Below are 11,181 nucleotides of genomic sequence, written 5' to 3'. Positions count from 1 at the left end.
AAGTGATTACTCATTTCTCCCATCCGTCGCGTGGTCATTTCGTCGTTTTTAACTTACGGTGTAGTGTCCTAAACGCCATGGAACGGGCAAGTAGCAACGACAGTTTCAATCAAAGTGCATTTGTGGATGTTATAAAAGTTTCCAGTGGTAATTTCAAACTCACAGCTACCAGAAAGTAAACGAAGGAAAGCCGAAACTTTGAAGGTAATTACAGTGAAATGCAACGAAATATGAAATACATCTACGACTGAGACACAAATCCAAAAGAGAATCTTTAATATTCGAGCGAGAATAAAACAAAATTAAAAAAGAAAAAGAAAAAAAAACGGGAAATAAGAAAGTAACACTGAAACCATGGGAACGAATCTATTGGAGCTGATGGATGTCGATTCGAATCTAGCAATATCAAGATTAATACGACAAGCAGGGACGTAGCCAGAGTTCTGAGTTTGCGGGGGCCATATTTGCAAATGAAATAACCCATTTATATATATATATATATAATGTGTGCGTGTGTGTGTGTATTATATTGTGTACTCACGATAATTCGCTGAATCGGGTGGCGCGGCAACCGCGGATAATCAACACGAAAACATCGTATGGAGAACTCACCAATAATGTTTTTAAATTAAACTTTAACTAGTCTTTCGGGGGTTAGAAGAGAAAAGTGAACCTCTCCTACGAACTGCGATAATGAAACAATAATTTAAAAACTATGTATTAATAGTGTGGTTTACTTATGCAAGGACATACAACTAGAACATTAAAAAACCTCAATACTTCATATAAATACTTTTTGATACATTTATACAGGGTGTTTCAAAACAGTACCGATAACGTTTGGGAGGTGATTCCTGACACCAAGATAAGACAAAAAGTATAGATCAACCTGGGTGCACAAATGCTTTCTTTCGGAGTTATAGGCTGCCGAAAACATAAAAAAAAAAGAACTTTGAAGGTCCATAGCTCCAATGCTATGGGAGCTACCATTGTCGGGTCAAGACTTCACTGAGGAACTACTATATGCCCAAGTTTCAGAATCCAATTTTTATAGATGTAGTTCGTGAGTACTTCAGATTATATGCACGTAGCCAAACTCCCTATATAAAAATTGTTGTGGAAGCACCGTAGGATTCTGAAACTTGGATATTTGGTCAGGGCACATACTAGTTCCTAAGTAAAGTCTTGAGCCGACTACGGTAGGTCGCATAGTTTTTGAACTATGGACCTTCAAAATTCATTTTCGGCAGCCTATAACTCCGAAAGGAAGCATTTGTGCACCCAGGTTGGTCTATACTTTTTTGTCTTATCTTGGTGTCACCTCCCAAATGTTGTCGGTGTTGTTTTGAAACACCTTGTATATACTGTACATTTTTGCCTTGTACCTTTATATGCTTTGTAGCTTGAGAAAATAGTTACAAATAATATAGTAAGTAATAGGTAACAGGTAATACAGTAACTACCCTAAAAAGTGACATGATTTCCAAGAGGTTACCTAACCTGAGCACACAAGCTCTCAAGACATATTTTTGCGTTAAAATGTAATAAGCTTATTCTACATAGTTAAAGAAACATTATAGCCTATACTAGACTAATAAACTTCAATATAATTTCAACTGACTATCGTGTAAATTTAATAAGCATTAACAAACGTTAGCATCAGTGGCGTGCCGTAACTTTTCTCACAGGGGACTAGGTTCGAAGAGAATGTGTGCTGTAGAGTGGAGGTCCTGAGTAATATTGTTGACACCAAATAACACAATTTATATGTTTCTGTAAACGCTTCTTGAACCAAGGCTCTTTCTTTCAAGAAATTGATAATTTCAGTCACAGTTTTATTTGAAAAATCTAAGTCTGTAAACCTATATTAATTCACTCCGCAAATTGTTAAAATTAAAATAAAAAGAACTCCCCTAAATTGATTTAAGGGCCAAAAACAAGCAATCAGGAAATCGAGATTTCAAGCACTGAAAATTCTTTAAATCTAACAGCTCAAGAAATTGTAACTCACTGAGATCTTGAAATCACAGTATCAATAATGTCATTGAAGAGACGCACGTATTTAATTTCTGAATCTGTTGAGTCATCTACTTTACGTCTTTTATTAGAAGGTTCCCATTGTCATCCAATTCTACTTTTCTATAAATCTTAAAAATCGTTTCTTGCATTTCTAAATTGTGATACCATCTTTTGTACTTTCTGGATACAATATTTCACATCCAAGGTTTTACTTTAAACAATGTTGAATAGTATATCCGTGTGCGAAAAAAAAATGACAAAACTTTTAGTAGAAATGCAAAATCGAAATCCTTCAATGATAACTCACACATTTTTTTCTTTTTTGTAGTCTTGAAAGCTTCGGTGTCGCAATTATCTGAATCTTCTACAATGTTCTTAGAACACCGTAAGAGTTCTATTTGATTTTCATTTACTGCATTCACAATTTTGGAATTGTAATTCCATCTTGTAGTGGCAACCGTTGGAAATCGCTTAGTTACTTCTGATTCAGCAAGCGCGTTACAGCGTTTCGATGAATATGAAAAGAAATTTGGAATGCCACTTATTCTAAAATATATTTTACATTCCTTGATGTGATTAAGAGACTGTGGAACAGCGAGATTTAGACTGTGAGCATACCAGTGTATGGTGAGTGCACTCAAACACCTTTTCACATAAGATTGCAAACCGTTCAAATGTCCAGAAAATGTGGCAGCCCCATCCATAACCTAGTGCTACAAGCTTTTGCTTACAATTAAAGTGAGAGAGAACTTGGAAAGCATGCTCACTTAGTGCAGTCGCAGTGCAATCATCAACACCTGCAAAACAAATAAATCTTTCATGAATTGCCGTCTTTCACGTACCGATTGAATGTTGAGAGATCTTTGCAATGTCCGTAGTTTTGTCCAACGTTATTGCTGTAAGAAGTGTATTGTTTATTTCTGACTTAATTTTATCCAGAATTACTCACCAACACATTTAATAATATAATTCTGAATTCTGCTTGATGTTCCTTTAAACACTCCCATGCTGTGAAGATGACAAGTCAACATGGGCGCCCCAACGAAAGGGCAGGGTGGGGCCCGGACCTTCCTCTGGCTCACGAAAATGTATACGTAATACGGCAAACCACGTACATTAAATACCAGAAACACCAGACGCAACATAGCAACCATGGAGATGGGCCCCTCCCTAGAAAAATTTCTTCAGGCGCCCCTGCAAGTCCATTTAGTGTCGTACTTAGTAAGTAACTGAATTACTTCAATATAATTTCCCTAATTGATAGAATCTTCCTGTTTGTTATGACTTCTAAATGACAGCTCTTGTTTAGCCATAAAACAAGAGGAATAAATCAATCGGTTCATTAGTTCCCGGTTTGAATCAACTTCTGCATTGCTTGCTCAATTGAAAATCAATTCTGGTTTCCCGAAAGTTTTCAATTTAGTTATTGTGGACAGGTATGAATAACATTTTTCTTGGCGCAACTTGGGTTTGTGAAAATTGTTCATGTCACAAAAGCCATCATTCTTCCACACGTCCTTTTCTATGTAGAACAGAATACAAGGCCAGCAATACAGTTTGTTTCTTGTCTTACATGCAGTTAACTATTTCGAACAAGCAAAATAATCCGTTTTGATATTATGTATATAATCTTTCATTTTTGTCTAAATGGAAATGCTTGGAGTTGTTCTACCACTGGTTATTATTTGTTGCTTTTCTTGAAAATTAAGGAATCCAAATGATACCATGAATAATTGGTCCAGAATACAACACTGAAACGGCCGATTCCCACCCCTACTGTCCCCTATACCAATTGAAGTAATATCACTGCTTGCGCCATCGCTTTGCTGCAAGGGACTCGGTTTCTCAAACGAGTCCCCTTCCATATTTTATTCTTTGAGTCATTTTCAAAATATATTGATAATCTAAAAAGTTCACACTTCATTAGATCTCTTAAAGTGTCAAGGTTAATACTGTAAATTTAATTGCGTTAAAACTATTAACTGTAAAAAGCAAACGAGCATTAAATTCGCTTACGACAGAACGCCCGTGCTTAGAGCTTAGACAACATAATATGAGGACTAGCTGGCTGGACCCTGTTCCCTTCCCCGAGAAGAGCCGATTAAAACCCGAGCGTTTCCGATCTCCACTTCGCTGTCGCACCCAGCACACGGGCGCTGACTATAGTTGTGTCAGAACAATTGAAATAGTGTTATTTTACGAAAATAGAGAAATACAAACAATGTTTTCGTTTTCTTTGGTATATATTTATCACAAAATACTTTAATTAAAACGCCAGGGGACTAGCCTAGTCCCCTAGTCCCCTTGACGGCACGCCGCTGGTTAGCATTTATTAAAGATCTTGAGTTCCTTCATATACATTTTTATTGTTCACAAAATCGTTAACGTCTTCCATGCGTCTCAAACATATGAATATTAAAGAGGCCTACAATACTTGAACGTCCGTAGGCATAAAAAATCTAATCAACGAAGTACATAGACAATATTTTACCAATTATTATTTTATAATATTACACCACCACTTTTTATGCTGTTCTTGCATCCATCTGACAAGGTTCTGCCACATTGCATTTACAAATTACTTGCCGGACACAAACTGTAGCGCATCTGCGACGACTTTCTGAATAGGCCTATGCCAAAAATTTTATCTTCTTCAAGCTTAGAGGCTATCTCTTGTTCTATTTCAAGTGCGGTTAATGCTGATGTTCTGTACTGAACAGACTTACAACGAAGATATGATTTGATCAGTGGCGTATTTAGGGGGGCTCCGGGCTTAAGCCCTTCCCCCAAAAATGTATTTACTATATTAAAGTAAATGACATATCTTGCAGAATTTTCATATTTCCAGGACTAAAGTTAGCCCCCGAAACAAAATCGTAAATACGCCACTGGATTTGAGAGAGTCTTATGCAAGCTGAAAGAACACTCACAAGAAGCTGATAACACAGGTAGCGTCAAGACTATTTCCAGCAAATTCGTAATTTGGGGAAAATTGCCTTGAGCAGAACAATTCGCAGGTCCGAGATATTTTTAATTTATTTCTCCGTAAGAGATTCTACGTAATTTTTACAATAACGAATTAATATTCAGGAAAATCTATTTCGAATTGCGTAGCAAACTCTTCCATTGCCTCCTTCATCAAGATCAGTTTTGTTTTAGGATGACATGCTTGAATGCCACCAATCACAGATATATTTTCCTTGCAGAATCTTCTGACAAACTCGTTCACAATGTTGTCATCATTCTCCTAAATTTTCGTAAATAACTATAAAGATGGTCCTAAATTTTGCAAACAAGTACAGATAACGATCACTAAAGTTCATAATTGACTGTTTAAGAATATGTAGTCTGTCTAACTGATATATCACGTGAGTACCTTTCCATTTTAAAAGATATCACATATTTCAAAATGACGGATTTCAAACTAGCGGCGGAGGTTCCTGATCTACTTTGCCAATTTTTCTCTTGTCAATATGTGAAACTACCACTGTTTGAATTGTCTATCTTTCACTATTTATTACGATTCAACAGTTTATTTGATATATTTCTATAATATAACATAGCCCTTCTCATACCAAATTTGACCCCCTCCCCCTCCGTTCCTTGTGGCGCTCAGCCGCTATAATTTTGCACATTAAAATATTTTCACATACTCTATCAGGTGCACTATGTCTCATCCTGCATCTCACCTCATCCATTTGGACCCTTTACTTGTTAGTCGGTTATAAAAAGTGCTTTGCATAGAGTTTTAGTCCTTGGTACCTCAAGGCGACTATAAGGCTGGAATCATTATGGGCTGGAGGAACGTAGCAATGTTAAAAATGACGACTCCCAGCCCCAAAGCTACTGATTGTATACTCACATTACCGTTCACTTAATGTTTAAGAAATAGCCTATAAATGGGTTTAAAAAATAATCTTTTCTTAGAAGTACGAATAATTTCAGTTTACTATGGATAATTTTTTCATTTATTGTTGGATAAAAACAATTTGTAACATAATTTTAAATACATATTTGAGAGGGCCAAACCAAGATTTGGGGGGGCGGTGCCCTCCCGTGCCCCTCCCTAGCTACGTCCCTGACAACAAGCACATATCACGTGTTGTCCAAGGTCTTTGTATATTGTTTGGCTTTAAGAACGAAATCAGACACTTGGCCCCTTTGTTTTCTTTTAATAAAAGTCCAGCCAGTCACATCATAAAGCATGTCCATCTGATTGCCTTTTCCCACACCATACGTGTCTCCTTTCGCCTCGACATAAACAAAATACATTCTCTTGTATACACCCTTCCTATCAACATTGAGTTGAGTTGATTTTAAGTCCATTTCAGTAGCGAGGCTATATGAGACGGGACCCACTGATTAACGTGGAATCTGAACGACATGAGCTCCCACCGGGAATCGAACACGGGTCTCTCATGCCAAAGCATGTACGCTAACCGCTTAGCCACGAAGGAGCTCTTCCTATTAGCGTATTCGTCTCCAAAATACTAGGTTTCTTTATTGCCACGTGTGTATAATCAAGTGCTCCGATAACACCCGGAAATGTATATTGTTCTTGGTACTCTGCTTTTCTGTTTGCATATTACGCACACTTTCGGAAACAATCCATTTTCAGATTTCGCAATAAACGCATCCATTAAACTTGTAGTAGTCATAGACACAGTACTTTGAGCCATACCAGAATCCCCTGACATTCCGACCTGGAATCCCGGATCACTCACGTAACGCAAGAAAACCCGCATGTTTTCGTCATTACATAGTGCACCACCCCGAATATCGGTTGATTCTCCTAAAAAATGTTGTGCCAACCACTCTACATTTTCTTTCATGAACCTATAATGTTTTTGTAATCTCAGTTTGCAACAATTCTATGCAGTTTATAAGTCTTTCTACGAAGCAAAACAATCATATACTTTGCCATATTTCGCACGGAGTCACCTATTTAGCTTGCTCCACAAATTTGGAGAAGTTACTAGCACCACAGAGGAGTCTTTGATTTTTATTGATATCAAACGCGGAGTAGTTACTCGGCTCGAGAATGGAGGTGTGGTTACTTCAAAAGGGCGGGGCTTCTCCAAGGTCTGCCGAGACGAGTAGCGCTCAGTTCTCTTTTTATTGATACCAGTGAGAGTAACTACTACAAAATTGGGAATAATGAGTAACTTCTCCGTTTTATTGATATCACCCAATATCACTCTAAGCTTGTTGAAAACGATTGAAAATAGAAATGTTTGGTCCGGAACGATAATTTATATTTGACTCGAAAACAGGTTTTAAAACAAGTTCATAAATGTGATGCTTGCATAACAAATATAAAATATCTTTTCCCAAATATTGTTCCCACTAGATGCAGGCATGTTTTATTTATCCAGTATTTGCGAAGGTTGGTCACAGCAAAGATCTTGGACTTTATCAACAAGACCACATTTTTCAGAGTATTATGCACAGCAATCACTTGATGTTCTTCTGTGGCAGATGGTAATTTCGGAAATGTTAGTAATCGTTCTCTCTCATTGAAAGAAACAATAACCGGTAATCTGCCAACGAACTCGGTCTTTGTTAATAGTCTGGTCTCTTAACAACAAAAAAGGCTCGGATCGTGACAGACCGGACACAAGTATGAAACTTGGCAGACTGAAAGTACCTCGGTATTCAATTAATTTTAGGGTCGGGTGCCAAAATTTTCTGGCCGCCATTTTGAAATATGCCGCCATATTGGATTTTATGTAATGTTTTCTTAAAAGATCATTATCTCGGTAACCAATAGTCCGATTTTGATGATTCTTTTTCTAAATTATAAGTTAAGCTCGAATGTAATCGATTATAACAGTAATGAAGACAAGAAAGTGTGATAAAAACGAGAAAAATAGAAATATTTAAGATTTTATGAAACATATTTACATATGAATTTTTCTCCAAAATGGTCCATTTTATGAAAGCATGTACCCTACAACATTTGAAAGAGCATATAAAGACCTTCAATTTGATGTATAATACGTTAAAGTGCGATGCAAAATAACCGAAATATAGTTAAATTAAGAAATCAGTACAATAGAATACAAAGAGTGTGCAGAGAATCAACTAGACGAATCTTGATGCTATGTGATAATAAGCATGCTCGGAACCTGGCAAATTAATATTTTTTCTCCACTTTTGTAAATTGTTATTCAAATCAATATTGTTTGCATTATTGCTATTGTTATTAAATGAACATTATACTATTCATATAAATTATATTATGTAAGACACTAAAAAAACCACATCATAAATACGTCTTTGCATGTATGTCAATTTTTAAATTTATCTCTTTCAAATATAATAAATAGCTACTGAAAAACTGAATATTCCAAATCAAAATGCTAACAAAGACCAAAAATTGATAACATCCAATCGCCTATTCCACAAAGAAAAAATACTTCTTAGTCACATCGCTGTTCATCACAGGAACTTCCGCAGCAACAAAGATCTGTATATTGAACTCCATTCGTTGAACAAACGCACTGTTTTGTGCAAAGAGGAAGAGCTTTGCAGCCATACTTTATAAATTCTCTTGAACTTTTAGAAACTTCTGGTTTGGTCATCCGTAAGGGCTTCCACGATCCACCTTTTTTCACCCAGCCGAAGTTTCCTGGACTTGAAAATATTCAGTAGTTCAGACTTGTTTGACGACAGTAAAAGTTTCTCGTGATCAATGATGATAGCCAACTACGATTTTCATGAGAAAACAGTCTTGCAGATCATCCTCACGCGGTTTGCATGACATATACAGCCCACTGAACAAACTGTAATCATTTCTCAATTCATTTATCTTCTGTTAGGATGATTTCCTACCCTTCTATAAGTTTTCTCAAGACAAAAAACTATTCCTTTTTATAGGAGACTAAATTGACTTGCTTCGTTTTACAAACACCGAGTGAACATACTCTTCATATTGGCTTTTACTAATCACTTCTCTTTCTGCAACAGTTTCTGAAGATCTTGTAAGGCATACGCATGTGATGATAGATTCATTACCTGTTACGTATCTAAAATAGGAAATTGTGTCATGCAATCTTTGACAAAGATTCTTAAAAATTACATCACTTCCAACATAATTTTCGTTAATTATTTCCTCAATGTGTGCAGTATCTTCAGATTCTTTTGTGGGTTTGCATAACTCAGGAGCAGTGAGCATCCATCATTGAAAAGCACGTGGATTTTTAGCAATGGTCCACTGGAGTCTCTAACACTTGTGTTATTTTGGTCGAACGGCATGAAACAAAACTTTTGGTTAGTTTTTGAAAACACCCAGTTCTCTTAAATTCTGCCTTTTCTTCATTTAAACTCTTCATGTCCCTGAGATGCACAGATAGAGGCAGAAGACGCTCCAACACAGTTACATATAATAGGAAGTTACTTTGTCGGTGAGTTCTAACAAATATCAAAATTAGAAGTGCCAATTCCAGTACAAGATCACAATATGAAAACATAGATCTTTTCTAAATCATTCCTTTCCGCCACTGTTGGAATTCTTGTTTACAGTTTCTGGACTCTTGTTCTGTATGAAACTCTGCCATTTGAAGAAAGCCTAGAACTTCAGCTGGTTTCTGCTGTGCTCTTCTGGTTCTGATTAAGTGTGAGCAGTCAAGGAATGAATCAGCTGACTCTGAACCTGCTACTCCTGCCTCAGCTAAGGACGATGTCCATCCAGTACCATTTAGTATGTAGCCTAACACTCTTCAAAGGGCCATTTCTATTTGTAGTCCACCAAACATAACGATAGAACTTCTCCATAGTATGAATCGGAACATCTCCACTTTATTTGTTTTGCTATTGCAAAGAGAGGTTGCTCAAGGAAAATAACCCGTATTTGATTAGGATTACATCGATCAGTAATTTTCTTTATGATAGACATACCATGCTTCACCATTGAAAGAGATTCCGCTTTTCAGTAAAAATTGGCAACATGACATTGGTACCTTTAGTAGAACGTACACTTCCTGATTGAGTGAAATGATACTCTGCCCACAAGCATTTATTTTCACCTAGCGGAGAATTTCTTTCAATCCACCGCTTCTCTGTCTAAAGTGCTTCTTCGAGCCCTGACCGTATTTGTTCTTGAACAGTAATAGGAACTTGCAGTTTGTCAAAATCACATGATGATACTGATGGCACAATAACATAGATATCTGGTAATAAGTAATCTTATACTGATGAAGAAACTTCAATTAGCATTGGGGGTAAACCAGGGTTGGAATCGGAAGGCAATTGGAATACGCTAATATTTGTTCCATGGAAAGATCCTGTCGAAGAAGTTGATGATGTGTTGTGGTCTAAGTTGTCCAATGCACCGATGGTGTACACATTAGTCATTAATGGAAAGGGGCACACAAGACCCTCTAATTTGTAACGTCTGCATGTCACTGCTGCTATTTGATCTTCAATTTGGATCACACGATTATATGTTACAAAAATGTCTAAGTTATGTAAATTACTGACAATCTTTTTTTCTAGCAAGTAAGAGTGTGCACCTGTAAACCTACATACAGTGGAAGCGGCGGTTCATGAAATATGTTGTGCCTTTTTTTCGTGGTGCTAATCTTCTGTTCTTAAAATTAAAATATATTAATTGTCTTATTGTTCGGGCAGTTTGAGAATATGTTATAGATTTTTTTCTATGTTAGATCCATACAGCAGCAATTGGACGAAATTCTTTAGACTTTCTGGAACACTTTCATCTTGACAGTTTTCTGTAAAGTATCCTGAAAATGTTTGGCACTCCCAGTTTATCATATTTCTTCTTAAAGGCTTTGAACACATTGAGAAGGCAAAACTCTCTCTTCATTTGATCGTTTAGACATGAAATCCTTGAGTAATTTCTAGCGTCCTTTCTTTAAATGCCAATAACATATTTTGCCATCACTGTTTAGTACAATCAGAACTAAAATGAACGAGAATTTTGTTCTTTAGTCTTGTTTTATTCACTGCTTTTGATAAACCTACCGCTCTCAACTTGTTTTCATATAGACTGTGCAGCTCTGACAAATTGAAAATGAAATGAACATCTTCTATGTGTGGTATGTATGTGGTATGTAGCCTTCATTGCTACCAAGTCTCCTCCGGAAATTTTTGAAAGCAGAAATATATCCTGTAATTATTAAACCATTTCCTTAAGTTTTT

The sequence above is a fragment of the Thermobia domestica genome, chromosome 18 (assembly GCF_964235325.1).
Source record: "Thermobia domestica chromosome 18, izTheDome1.hap1.1, whole genome shotgun sequence".
Classification (NCBI taxonomy): Eukaryota; Metazoa; Arthropoda; class Insecta; order Zygentoma; family Lepismatidae; genus Thermobia; species Thermobia domestica.
This window is presented reverse-complemented; position numbering follows the sequence as displayed.